Raw genomic sequence first — 14,424 nt, forward strand, 5'->3', positions numbered from 1 at the left:
GGGGGGAAAGGCCAAAAAAAACTATACCCGACAATGCCTCCATCAAACAACACTGTTTCACAACGCATCAGTGACATGGCAGGAGATGTTTTGAAACAATTACTGCTTCAAGTACAAGCCAGTGAATTCTATGCGTTACAGCTGGATGAGTCAGACGTGGCAGGCCTGCCACAGCTCCTGGTATATGTCCGTTACGTTTATGGGGGGAAAACTAAGGAAGATATCCTCTTCTGAAAACCAGGACAACATGAGAGGATATTTTTAAGTACTGGACAGCTTTGTGACATCAAATGGACTTTGGTGGTCAAGATGTGTTAGTATCTGTACTGATGGCGCAAAAGTCATGACAGGGAGACATAATGGAGTGATAACGCGCGTGTAAGCAGTTGCTCTTGACGCCACTTGGGTACACTGCAGCATCCACCGAGAGGCTCTTGCTGCCAAGGGAATGCCTGACAGCTTGAAACACGTTTTGGACACTACAGTGAAAATGGTTCACCTTGTTAAAACAAGGCCCCTAAACTCTCATGTATTTTCTGCACTATGCAATGATATAGGCAGCGACCATGTAACGCGTTTGCAACATACATGAGTGCGCTGGTTGACAAGTTATTTTTAATTGAGAGACGAGTTTAAAGTTTTCTTTACTGACCACAATTTTCACTTGTCTGACCGCTTGCATGATGACGAGTTTCTCACACAACTGGCCTGTTTTTTCTCACATGAATGATCTGAATCTAGGATTACAGGGAATCTCCACAACTATATTCAATGTACAGGACAAAATTGAGGCTATGATTAAGTAGTTGGAGCTCTTCTCTGTCTGCATGAACAAGGACAACCCACAGCTCTTTCCATCATTGTATGATTTGTGTGCAAATGAACTCAAGCTTACGGACAATGTCAAATGTGATATAGCGAAGCACCTGAGTGAGCTGGGTGCGCAATTACTTTCCCGAAACAGATGACACAAACAACTGGATTCGTTATCCCTTTCATGCCCTGCCTCCAGTCCACTTACTGATATCTGAACAAGAGAGCCTCATCAAAATTGTAACAAGCGGTTCTGTGAAAATTGAATTTAAATCAGAAGCCACTGCCAGATTTCTGGATTGGGCTGCGCTCAGAGTATCCTTCCAAGACAAATCACACTGTTAAGACACTGATGCCCTTTGCAACCACATACCTATGTGAGAGTGGATTCTTGGCCCTCTCTAGCATGAAAACTAAATACAGGCAATGACTGTGTGGAAAATTATTTAAGACGGAGACTCTCTCCAATACAACCCAACATTGCATCCTTTCAAGCACACCCTTCTCATTAACCTGTGGTGAGTTATTCACAATTTTTGACAAACAAATAAGGTTTTATATGTAGGATGGTAAAATAAAGAGCAAAAATTTATTATTATTTGTGCTCTGGTCCTATAAGAGCTCTGTCACTTCCTACGAGCCGGGTTGTGACAAAAACTCACACTCATTCTTATGTTTAATAAATGTATCGTATAGTGGGTGTGTGTGGCAGGCTTATTACAATGATAGCAAAAAACAACATTTGAGAGTGCACTGACCCTGGTGCTAGAGGGGGTACGCAGCTGGAGGTTGAATGTTTAAAGGGGTACGGGACAATAAAACGTTTGGGAACCACTGAGCTAGACAGAGAGATCAGCCCAGGGACTAAAGGCCTACTGCTACAACTGCCTGTCTCTGGTTGTGATTGTTGTTGTTGTTGTAGCAGCTGGGTCAAGCATACTGGTTTTGGGGGGAGACAAAGAGAATATGCATTACTGTTACTCATCAAAATGAAATAAACCATACACCATGGAAACCAGTTGAGGAATGCTGCTCCGATCTACTGCTGCTTCCCTTTAAAAAAAAGGAAAAACAAAAGCCTGCCAAAAGCTACACCACATTTGCAGACCACGCAAACCACCCACTTTCTAAAAAGTGGGTGAGAATGTATACTTTAAACATATAAGTTCTGCTGGGTATCAGGAAGGCTCAGTGAGGCTGGATGTTTTTGAGATGACAGTTGACAGATTAAAAACAGAATCTTCTACCACCACACAGACTTGAATGAATAAATATGGACACAAGATTGGATCAAAGTCGAAAGAAGCACAGGAAAAGTAAGATGGCTTGGTGTATGACAACACCGAGTGCTGCTTGGCTGCCATTGATAACATAAAATTGAGGGCATTTGCGATTAAAATTGAGAGATGATTGATTTGAACACCTTCCTAATATTGAGTTACATCCCTTATGCTCTCAGAACAGCCTCAAATTTGTCGTTGTATGGAATGCTGGCCAAAGTTGACTTCAATAATTCCCACAGTTGTGTCCAGTTGGCTGATGTCCTTTGGGTGGCGAACCATTCTTGATACACACTGGAAACTGTTGAGCATGAAATACCCAGCAGCATTGCAGCTCTTGACATGCTCAAACCGGTGTGCCTGGCATCTACTACCATACCCCATTCAAAAGTCACAAAAATATTGTGTCTTGCCCATTCACCCACTGAATGGCACAAATACACAATCCATGTCTCAATTGTCAAAAATGTCTCAAGTCTTCAAAAACATTAATGAACCCGTCTTCCACTTAATCTACACTGATTGAAGTGGATTTAACAAGTGACATCAATAAGGGATCATAGCTTCACCTGGTCAGTCGATGTCATGGAAAGAGCAGGTGTTCCTATTGTTTTGTACACTCAGTGCACATCATTAGCTCCGACCAAGGCAAGGCTCAGTCAGAGGGGAAACGTATGCATGCAAATTCGTCAACTGGATTGAAAGTATTCAAACCCATCGAAAGAGCTATCGATTATTAATAAAAGCAATGCTGGTTTAACAAGCAACGTAATTAAGGGAAGGCATAAGATAAATCATGCCAAACTTGAAGTCGAGAAATGTAGAGTTCTATTTAGTTGGATGAGTAACATACAAATTATACACTTTTTCTATTACTGCATCCTCAATTATGGGTGAATTATGGGTGAAGATAATTTTCTTTTTTTGAATTTTACCCCCTTTTCTCCCCAATTTCGTGGTATCCAATTGTTGTAGTAGCTACTATCTTGTCTCATCGCTACAACTCCCGTACGGGCTCGGGAGAGACGAAGGTTGAAAGTCATGCGTCCTCCGATACACAACCAACTAAGCCGCTGCTTCTTTAACACAGCGCACATCCAACCCGGAAGCCAGCCGCACCAATGCGCCGGAGGAAACACCGTGCACCTGGCCACCTTGGTTAGCGTACACTGCGCCCAGCCCGCCACAGGAGTCGCTGGTGCGCGATGAGACAAGGACACCCCTACCGACCAAGCCCTCCCTAACCCGGGCGACGCTAGGCCAATTGTGCGTCGCCCCACGGACCTCCCGGTCGCGGCCGGTTACGACAGAGCCTGGGCGCGAACCCAGGGACTCTGATGGCACAGCTGGCGCTGCAGTACAGCGCCCTTAACCACTGCGCCACCCGGGAGGCCCCCTTGAAGATAATTTTCATGACCAACAGTTTGGGGTCATGAACTGTTTTTTTTTTTTGGGGGGGGGGGGCGACGACAAACATCTGACTGAAAACGGGATGGCCGAGGCATTTCTGTGGTTGAGTCCTTTGCGATACCATGGAGTCTTACAACGTGATGAAACTTACAACACCTTGCTTGCTGAAACAAGCAAGGTGTAGTAGCAAACAATGAATAAAATGGGCTTGGAACCCCTAACCCTGGCAATTTGACTGGTAAACTCATTGGTACACTCACAATGGTTGCCTGGTATTGTGGACAAATTAGAAAAATAAAAGTAATACTTTCCAATGCGTGAGCTAAAAGAGGCGTGCCGTGAGAGGAGTGTCAAATGTGTGTGTTCTAAAGACCAATGCGTGAGCTAAAAGAGGCGTGCCGTGAGAGGAGTGTCACATGCGTGTGTTCTAAAGACCAATGTGTGAGAGTTTGCAGCTCTGCTTTCAGTCGTAACATTTCTCCCTCCAGTCACAACCCATATTGGATGGGTACATTTCCTGGTTTGCTCACAACGGCCACCAGTTCACCCATTATGCCATCATTGACTCGACTGGGAACGCCAGTTCTACATGCAGTCAGGAGCGGAGAAAAGGTGAAAATGTTCAAAAACATTAAAATAAAAAAAGTGCTTTTCGAACGGTTATTACAGAGACTAAGGTCATTTGGCAGGCCAATTACAGTCATCCAAAAGTCTGTGACCATCACAGCCCTAATATACAGTAACGGACAAAATAAAGTAAAACACCAACATAGTGTCTTAATAGGGCGTGTGATATAAAAATGACATACTTACCTCATTTGTTTGATATTAATACTTAAAGGAGCACAGGGGGTTTGAGACCCCTCTTTCAAAGTCACAGATCTCTTCTTCTTGCCATGGCGGCTGAAGTAATGGGCCACTGGGCATTTTTATACATGGTCAGAATTTCCTCACCGATTTGTTTTAACACGTCACTATTGGTATCCCTCATTTGCTCAAGTGTTTATTTTGCTTTATTTTGGCAGTTGCCTGTACATTATACAACAGGAAGGAATACAGAGGATGTTTAAAATGGCCTCCACACATCTTGTCCCACATCACCATCGTATCATAAATCATCACGTTGGTTAAGGATGACAAATCCACTAATTGTAATATAGGGCCTCCTCTGTATCCACGAGACAAGACGTAATTATCGATTCGGAAACAGAGCAGCCGCAGACAGCATTTCCTCTGGGTTATCTCTAACGAACACGCATGACTGTTGTTTCACTGTGCAGAGAGGGAAAACTAATAGCTCTATAATGAGCCTGTTTATAAAAAAAAAAAGTCTACAACCAAATACATTACAGTCACAGCAGCTGCCATCCAATGTCTGTTTTTATTATGCCGTTGCGTACCGCAGGGTCCTATCTGTCAGCATCCATACATCTTGTAGTGAGTCGACAGGGAGCCCCATGGGTCCAGGCAGACAGAGAGGGATGGAGTGATTTCAGAACCAGATGATTGGCCAGGCCAGAGCATACATCAAAGAAACACATATTACTTGTTGCTCTCTCTCAGCTGACATCTCACGGTGTGTGTGTGTGTGTGTGTGTACACACACATTTCTGGTGGCAGTGAGGTCTCCTTTCGTTAAGTCTCTTGCCGCAGGGGTGGCAGCAGCAGGAGCCATACAACACGTACATAATTCCAGGTCTTAATGAGGCCATTCGCATTCCTGAAAGGCTCTGCTGTTAACACACAACAGAACACAACCCACGGAGATCTCTACCTGCTATAATACACACAATGTAGAGAGAGGGGAGAGAAGCTTGTAGGTGGGGAGAAAGAACAGTACCTGGAAACAACGGAAGAGGAGGAGGATTAAAACAAGAGATCTGCTCACACACTGTGCCGATCCTGCTCTAGGCCACATCAGCAGGATATATTGATCAGGACCCCTCGATCCACAGGGAAAACCCTGCTTCCCCTGGCAGGAAGTGGGAAAAGTTGTTCATGAACCGCCTGACTTCCAAAATGAGACCTGAAACCCTGTTGCCATGCCGATGGCATGTCTATCGAGACCCCTTCATGACAGCGGTCTTAGTTTCAGAGGGACGCACTTTAATCTTTGCTCTCCAGTCCACATCGCAAGGCCATCAAATTAAATGACACTGTCTGCTGCAGAGAGTAAGAGAAAACAGAAAGAGAGGGGTAAAAGTTCCCTACATTAAATATTGTCTGGGTTCCCTTCGTCAAATCATTCGTAGAGTTTTTGACATGCCCTCACAAGCCTGACTGGTAAAGGGAAAAAAAATGTACAGGTGTTCTCAGAATTCTTATGACGGTTTCTTCAATTCAAGGTTTCTTTTGTGTTTGGAGAGAGACAGGGACAGAGAGAGAACAGGTGGCTGTAGCTCATGCCTCTGATGGACCCTGGAGAGAAGGCACCATCATCCCTGATTCATCATCAGCCAGTCCAACAAGAGATGGGAACAGAGAGAACACATGGTAACAGACACTTATGCCCAAGGTCAAATCGACCCATAGCCCTAGGGTCTGAAAAGGAATATGCAATATAGAAATAGCTAAACCTTAAAGGCTTGGTAGAAAATCCTCTGAGAACTACATGTGCCTTGGACTAGGGGTTGATTTGCAACCTGGTGGGCATGTCTTGAATGTACCTTAGGAAATGAAAGAGTTGAGGCAGCATTGTCTGCCAGAACTCTATAAAAACTAGAAGATAGTAATTAAAGAAGTTGACGTGGTAGTAACAGCATTAGTAATGATAGAAGTTGTAAAAGGGAATGGGGGAGACTGAAAAGATTTGGCATGGGTCCCCAGATCCTCAAAAGGTTCAACAGCTGCACCATCCAGAGCATCCTGACTGGTTGCATTACTGCCTGGTATGGCAATTGCTCAGCCTCTGACCGCAAGGCACTACAGAGGGTAGTGTGTATGGCCCAGTACCTCACTGGGGCCAAGCTTCCTGCCATCCAGGACCTCAATACCAGGTGGTGTCAGAGGAATGCCCTAAAAATTGTCAAAGACTCCAGCCAACCGAGTCACTGTTCTCTCTGCTGCCGCACGGCAAGCGGTACCGGAGCGCCAAGTCTAGGTCCAAGACGCTTCTAAACAGCTTCTTCCCCCAAGCCAAAAGACTCCTGAACATCTAATCAAATGTCTACCCAGACTATTTGCAGTGCCCGCCACCTTTTACGCCGCTGTTACTCTGTTATTATCTATGCATAGTCACTTTAATAAATCTACCTATATGCACATATTACCTCAATTACCTTGACTTACCGGTGCCCCCTGTATATAGTCTCGCGATTGTTATTTTACTGCTGCTCTTTAACTACTTGTTACTTTAATTTCTTACTCTTACTCATATTTTTTTGTTTGTTTTGCAACTTGATTGAAGTCCAGCTATGGTAAATTCAATTGATTGGACATGATTTGGAAAGGCACACATCTGTCTATATTAGTACCACAGTTGACAGTGCATGTCAGAGCAAAATCCAAGCCATGAGGTCGAAGGAATTATCCGTAGAGCTGCAAGGCCGGATTGTGTCGAGGCACAGATTATGGGGAAGGATACCAACAAATTACTGCAGTATTGAAGGTCCAAGAACACAGTGGCCTCCATCATCCTTAAATGGAAGAAGTTTGGAACCACCAAGGCTCTTCTTAGAGATGGCCTCCCAACCAAACTGAGCAATTGGGGGAGAAGGGCCTTGGTCAGGGAGGTGAACCCGAACCCGATGGTCACTCTGACAGAGCTCTACAGTTCCTCTGTGGAGATGGGAGAACCTTCCAGAAGAACAACCATCTCTGCAGCACTCCACCAATCAGGTCTTTATGGTAGAGTGGCCAGACGGAAGCCACTCCTCAGTAAAAGGCACATGACAGCCCGCTTGTAACTAAAGGACTCCGACCATGAGAAACAAGATTCTCTGGTCTGATGAAACCAAGATTGAGGAAACATGGCACCATCCCTACGGTGAACCATGGTGGTGGCAGCATCATGCTGCGGGGATGTTTTTCAGCGGCAGGGACTGGGAGACCAGTCAGGATTGAGGGAAAGATTAATGGAGAAAAGTACACAGAGATTACTTGATGAAAACCTGCTCCAGAGCGCTCAGGACCTCAGACTGGAGCGAAGGTTCACCTTCCAACAGGACAATGACCCGTGCAGGAGTGGCTTCGGGACAAGTCTGCGTGAACAAGCCGGACTTGAACCCGATCAAACATCTCTGGAGAGACCTGAAAATAGCTGTGCAGTGACATTCCCCATCCAACCTGACAGAGAGGATCTGCAGAGGAATGGGAGAAACTCCCCAAACACAGGTGTGCCAAGATTGTAGTGTCATACCCAAGAAGACATGAGGCTTTAAAATCACTGCCAAAGGTGTTTCCACAAAGTACTGCGTAAAAGGGCCTGAAGGACTGTAAAATTGATTTCACTTTATTTAAAATTTGAAAAAATTTACAAAACCTGTTTTTTACTTGATCATTATCGCGTATTATGTGTAGATTAGCAAAAAAACTATTTAAACCATTTTAGTGTAAGGCTGTAATGTAACAAAACTTGAAAAGTCAAGGGTTCTCAATACTTTCCGAATGCACTAACTACAAGTGAGGTGCCAGTTGTTGGAAGGATAATAGTTCACCTTCTCTATACAGATGACCAAATGTTTTAATTCCTTTGTTTAACCAAGAAATTGTAATACTATCTGAGGGCTTTGTGTAAGATGGTGATAATTATTATAGAAAGGTGTTTGTTATATATACACACACTGCTCAAAAACATAAAGGGAACACTAAAATAACACATCCTAGATCTGAATGAAATATTCTTATTAAATACTTCTTTCTTTACATAGTTGAATGTGCTGACAACGAAAATCACAGAAAAATTATCAATGGAAATCCAATTTATCAACCCATGGAGGTCTGGATTTGGAGTCACACTCAAAATTAAAGTGGAAAACCACACTACAGGCTGATCCAACTTTGATGTAATGTCCTTAAAACAAGTCAGAAATGAGGCTCAGTAGTGTGCGTGGCCTCCACGTGCCTGTATGACCTCCCTACGACGCCTGGGCATGCTCCTGATGAGGTGGCGGATGGTCTCCTGAGGGATCTCCTCCCAGACCTGGACTAAAGCATCCGCCAACTCCTGGACAGTCTGTGGTGTGGCGTTGGTGGATGGAGCGAGACATGATGTCCCAGATGTGCTCAATTGGATTCAGGTCTGGGGAACGGGCGGGCCAGTCCATAGCATCAATGCCTTCCTCTTGCAGGAACTGCTGACACACTCCAGCCACATGAGGTCTAGCATTGTCTTGCATTAGGAGGAACACAGGGCCAACCGCACCAGCATATGGTCTCACAAGGGGTCTGAGGATCTCATCTCGGTACCTAATGGCAGTCAGGCTACCTCTGGCGAGCACATGGAGGGCTGTGCAGCCCCCCAAAGAAATGCCACCCCACACCATGACTGACCCACCGCCAAACCGGTCATGCTGGAGGATGTTGCAGGCAGCAGAACGTTCTCCACGGCGTCTCCAGGCTCTGTCACGTCTGTCACATGTGCTCGGTGTGAACCTGCTTTCATCTGTGAAGAGCACAGGGCACCAGTGGCGAATTTCCCAATCTTGGTGTTCTCTGGCAAATGCCAAACGTCCTGCACGGTGTTGGGCTGTAAGCACAACCCCCACCTGTGGACGTCGGGCCCTCATACCACCCTCATGGAGTCTGTTTCTGACCGTTTGAGCAGACACATTCACATTTGTGGCCTGCTGGAGGTCATTTTGCAGGGCTCTGGCAGTGCTCCTCCTGCTCCTCCTTGCACAAAGGCGGAGGTAGCGGTCCTGCTGCTGGGTTGTTGCCCTCCTACGGCCTCCTCCACGTCTCCTGATGTACTGGCCTGTCTCCAGGTAGCACCTCCATGCTCTGGACACTACGCTGACAGACACAGCAAACCTTCTTGCCACAGCTCGCATTGATGTGCCATCCTGGATGAGCTGCACTACCTGAGCCACTTGTGTGGGTTGTAGACTCAGTCTCATGCTACTACTAGAGTGAAAGCACCGCCAGCATTCAAAAGTGCCCAAAACATCAGCCAGGAAGCATAGGAACTGAGAAGTGGTCTGTGGTTAGCACCTGCAGCACCACTCCTTTATTGGGGATGTCTTGCTAATTGCCTATAATTTCCAACTGTTGTCTATTCCATTTGCACAACAGCATGTGAAATTTATTGTCAATCAGTGTTACGTCCTAAGTGGACAGTTTGATTTCACAGAAGTGCGATTAACTTGGAGTTACATTGTGTTGTTTAAGTGTTCCCTTTATTTTTTTGAGCAGTGTATATATAGATATACATACGCCCTTCTGTTTACAGACTTCAATATATTTAGTGTTTTTAATTAAAGTCATTTGTGAGACCCATCAAAGCTTTAGGTGGGCTCATATAAGTTATAGATGCCAATGAAACAGGGGAAAGACACTTCACTTGCTCTGTCTGTCTCCAAGAGGGTGAACTTGTTGTATCTTGCCATACCCACACAGCCTTGAACAGAAACACAACTGGAAGTCAGAGTAAGCACTCCTCCGGATTATAGATTCAATAAAAAGTTTTGAGTTTCACTCTGGGAGGTCTTCCTTTCGACTGAAATGAAGAGACATTCCTATTTTTATTTTTATTTCACCTTTATTTAACCAGGTAGGCTAGTTGAGAACAAGTTCTCATTTACAACTGCAACCTGGCCAAGATAGAGCATAGCAGTGTGAACAGACAACAGAGTTACACATGGAGTAAACAATTAACAAGTCAATAACACAGTAGGAAAAAAAAGAAAAAGAAAAGAGAGTCTATATACATTGTGTGCAAAAGGCATGAGGAGGTAGGCGAATAATTACAATTTTTCAGATTAACACTGGAGTGATAAATTATCAGATGGTCATGTACAGGTAGAGATACTGGTGTGCAAAAGAGCAGAAAAGTAAATAAATATAAACAGTATGGGGATGAGGTAGGTAAATTGGGTGGGTTATTTACCAATAGACTATGTACAGCTGCAGCGATCGGTTAGCTGCTCAGATAGCAGATGTTTGAAGTTGGTGAGGGAGATAAGTCTCCAACTTCAGCGATTTTTGCAATTCGTTCCAGTCAAAGGCAGCAGAGAACTGGAACGAAATGCGGCCAAATGAGGTGTTGGCTTTAGGGATGATCAGTGAGATACATCTTCTGGAGCGCGTGCTACGGGTGGGTGTTGCCATCGTGACCTGTGAACTGAGATAAGGCGGAGCTTGGACTTGTAGATGACCTGGAGCCAGTGGGTCAACTATTAAGTTGTTTGAAAAAAAAAAAAAAATTGGTAATAGGAAAGGCCAAGGTTATAAAAAGGTAGAATAATTACACAATAAGAGCAATTGGTAAATCCAGCCATCTATCCTCTTTCCCAACCTTTTTGAGAAGTGGAATATAGTTCAGTTGATAGGTCTTATTCTTTTGAGAAGGAATTTGCAATCCCAGATGTTTCATTTTCTGGCATCTCCAAGAAAACGTCTGGTCTAAAAATCAGGTTCTGCATAGCCGTTCGGTTAAAAGGCATGATTATACTATTTGATAGGTTTATTTTATATACTGAAATGGTCCCATATACATTTCCATTAGTCAGGATCTGAGCTACCGTACATTTGTACAGTAATCCAAATCAGACCGAGATATTTAGGTCCAATATTCATCCTCTAAAACTTTAAACAAGTAGTTCCATTCTATGCGGTCTAAAGCTTTTTCCACATCTTATTAAGCCACCACTACAGATTCCTAGCCCTTCTATACATAATGCATTATGTTAAATCATCTTCTGATATTAAAATCAGGAGAAGATCGGTTTCTTACTAAGCCGGTTTGGTCCATCTCAACCAAGTCAGGAAGAACTTTATCTAGTCTAAGAGCTGTGAGTTTAGTAACAATTGTATATGCAGTGTTCAATAAAGATATCGGTCAGTGCTTGTTCAAGTGTGTCTGGGTGCTTCTGTCTCTATGGAATGAATAAATATATTGCAAAGAGGATGAATTCGTTTGGATAAAAATGTTCTATAGATTTCAACAGGGAATCCGTCTAACCCTGGTGATTTTCTCCCAGCGGTGTTGAAAATGGATTCGCTAATTTCTTCAGATGTAATCTCTTTCTCCAAAACCCTTTCGATCCTCATCAGTTAAAGCTTGTCAATTGAGTTTGTTCAAAAACTCATGCATTGTGTCAAGGCTATCCCTTTCAGACTTGGACAGCGTTTCATTAAACTCTAAAGAGTAGATTAATTGCCTCAGGACCCTGAACAACTGTTATTGGACATCTTAATAGAGCTAATAACTCTACTAGCTTCCTCTCGCCTTATCTGCCAAGCAAGCAACTTTCCTTATTTATCACTATGTTCATATAGTAGGTTTGTTCTGTTCTCCTAAATGTGTTTTCTACTTTATAGGTCGCCAGGTTGTTATATTCCAATCGCTTTGAGTCTAGTTTTTGTAGAGTTGAGTCGTCAGCTGTTACTTTGTTCATTTTACAGATCTCACATTTGTTCTCCAACAAATCGACTTGAGCCTGATAAAGTGCATTCAGGAAAGTATTCAGACCCCTTGACTTTTTCCACATTTTGTTACATGACAAAATGCCGGGGCAGCAGGGTAGCCTAGTGGTTGGAGCGTTGGACTAGTAACCGGAAGGTTGCAAATTCAAACCCCCGAGCTGACAAGGTACAAATCTGTCGTTCTGCCCCTGAACAGGCAGTTAACCCCTAGGCCCTAAATCCCCACAGCATGATGCTGTCACCACCATGACGCTGTCACCACCATGACTCACCATAGGGATGGTGCCAGGTTTCCTTAAGACATGACGCTTGTCATGCAGGCCAAAGAGTTAATTATTGGTTTCATCAGACCAGAGAATCTTGTTTCTCAACGTCAGAGTCCTTTAGGTGCCTTTTGGCAAACTCTAAATCACAAACGCAACCTTCTCCTGAAAGTTAAAAACCCCATACCCATTCGACGCTAGTCTTTAAAATAGATTTACCTGCTGTGCATAGCATCACCCAAATTAGGTTCAATCTAAATTATACGTATAGCGCATGGATCCCCGTAACATGAAAATTGTCAGTTGAGACAAAATAAAATGTGAATCAAAGTGACAAACATCAGCAATAAAAAAGACAGGACTATTTAGCCACATTTGAGCATGTCTCTGAAAAGAAAAAACGGAGGATGCGTTCATGTTCACCCTCAGCCGCGCCTACCAGTACACTCAAATGTCAACCAATCGGCATTCCCCAAGGTGCCCCGAAACCTGTGTCGCGTAGCAGCAAAAGCGCACCCAAGCACCCCAGGAAAAAAGACATCAAGCTATGATTTTTTATTTTTTATTTTTTTATTTTACCTTTATTTAACCAGGCAAGTCAGTTAAGAACAAACACAAACAGTGGGTTAACTGCCTGTTCAGGGGCAGAACGACAGATTTGTACCTTGTCAGCTCGGGGGTTTGAACTCGCAACCTTCCGGTTACTAGTCCAACGCTCTAACCACTAGGCTACCCTGCCGCCTTTACCAGACGATGACCATCATCCCTCAAATATGAAATAGGAAAAAAAAGTTTTTTTTTTTTTTTTTTAAATCACCATCATCCTGATGACAGCACCTCCATTCTTGAGCTCTCCCTTTGCTCAGGCAGCAGAGAAGGGGGTAGATCCAGGATTTTGGGAATCCATTCCTGTAGAAAACAGATGGCATTTCTTCCCTCCACAGCCTCCGGGAAACCTTCCAACCTAAAATTTGAGCACCTTTGGACATTTTTGAGAATATAATTTCTCCTCAAGTTTCGAAATGCCGTCTTCCAACTTCTTGTGCTTTTGATCCACGTACTCGCGGACGTCCAGAATTGAAGCGTGGTCTTGTTCTAACTTTGTCAGTCGTCTCTTCGTGACTTTCTGGTCTTCATGGAGTTGATTAAACAGCAAATACATTTTGATTATGCGTTCAGAAAGTGTCTCTACAATTTTTGTTATACCCTTGTCCATCTCCATTCTGAATCATCATGGTGTTTCGTCCGAGCTAGCATCCTCCGAGGCCGAAGGGGTGGGGGGCACATTTCCACGCCTCGTCTGCTCAAGCTTGGGCATCTTTTGTTTTGCCGATAAAAGAGACGTATTACATTTTCAACAAACGGGTAAACCATCAAGATATCTAAAAAGTGTCAAATGTATAAAGTTCGATGACACTAAGCAGACGAGTCATGTTAGAGCGTCGCCGTTGCCGGAAATACCATCAACAATCTTTTGACAAGCAATCTATGTTGTGTCAGTCTGTTCATGTCAAAGTTGGTTTGGTGTTTGTAGCTTTAATGGTTCAAGAGAAGTTGCGAATCCATTCAAGCCTATGGTGCTTTTATGCACATTTAAGACAGTTATAGTTCAACAAGTATACATGGTATCAAAAAGCTGTATACAAGCAACCTATTCCAGACTGGCCTGCGAGTTCCACAGTTTGCATAGCGTTTCTCCCTTAAACAGTTGAAGACTAGTTCACTGCATAGTTTTCCCATTCAAGTCAACGGCCAATGAAATGCATTAGGATTTATGCAAATATGGTTGTAGTGTGAAAAGTATCAGTAGTATCAGAAAGTGTTTTTTTTCAAGCACACTGACCAGTGGTTTAACGGTTTTGGCGCTAAAAGGTTCCAGGGGAATAATAATAACTGAACAGTTTATAAAGTCGTGCTTTCTTTCAGCAAGCACACTTTACAAAATAAAAACAATGCAGAAGGTGTGTATTGAGTAGCAAGGCCAAACCTCACCAAAAATATTAAATCAACCCATCCCATGGTCTTTTGTTTTGCTCAGAGCTCCATCAAACCCTGACCACCTCTCCTGATCCGTC

The 14,424-nt window shown here is 43.7% G+C and overlaps 1 protein-coding gene across 6 annotated transcripts in view; it reads right to left on the bottom strand.

Annotated features, from left to right (window-relative positions):
- The window catches only part of LOC110525851 (transport and Golgi organization 2 homolog), a 55,190-nt gene that overhangs the window by 20,409 nt on the left and 20,357 nt on the right, over window positions 1-14,424 (bottom strand). The gene's annotated exons all lie outside the window — the stretch shown is intronic.

Source organism: Oncorhynchus mykiss, chromosome 6 (assembly GCF_057628025.1).
Source record: "Oncorhynchus mykiss isolate SJ-2025 chromosome 6, ASM5762802v1, whole genome shotgun sequence".
Lineage (NCBI taxonomy): Eukaryota > Metazoa > Chordata > Actinopteri > Salmoniformes > Salmonidae > Oncorhynchus > Oncorhynchus mykiss.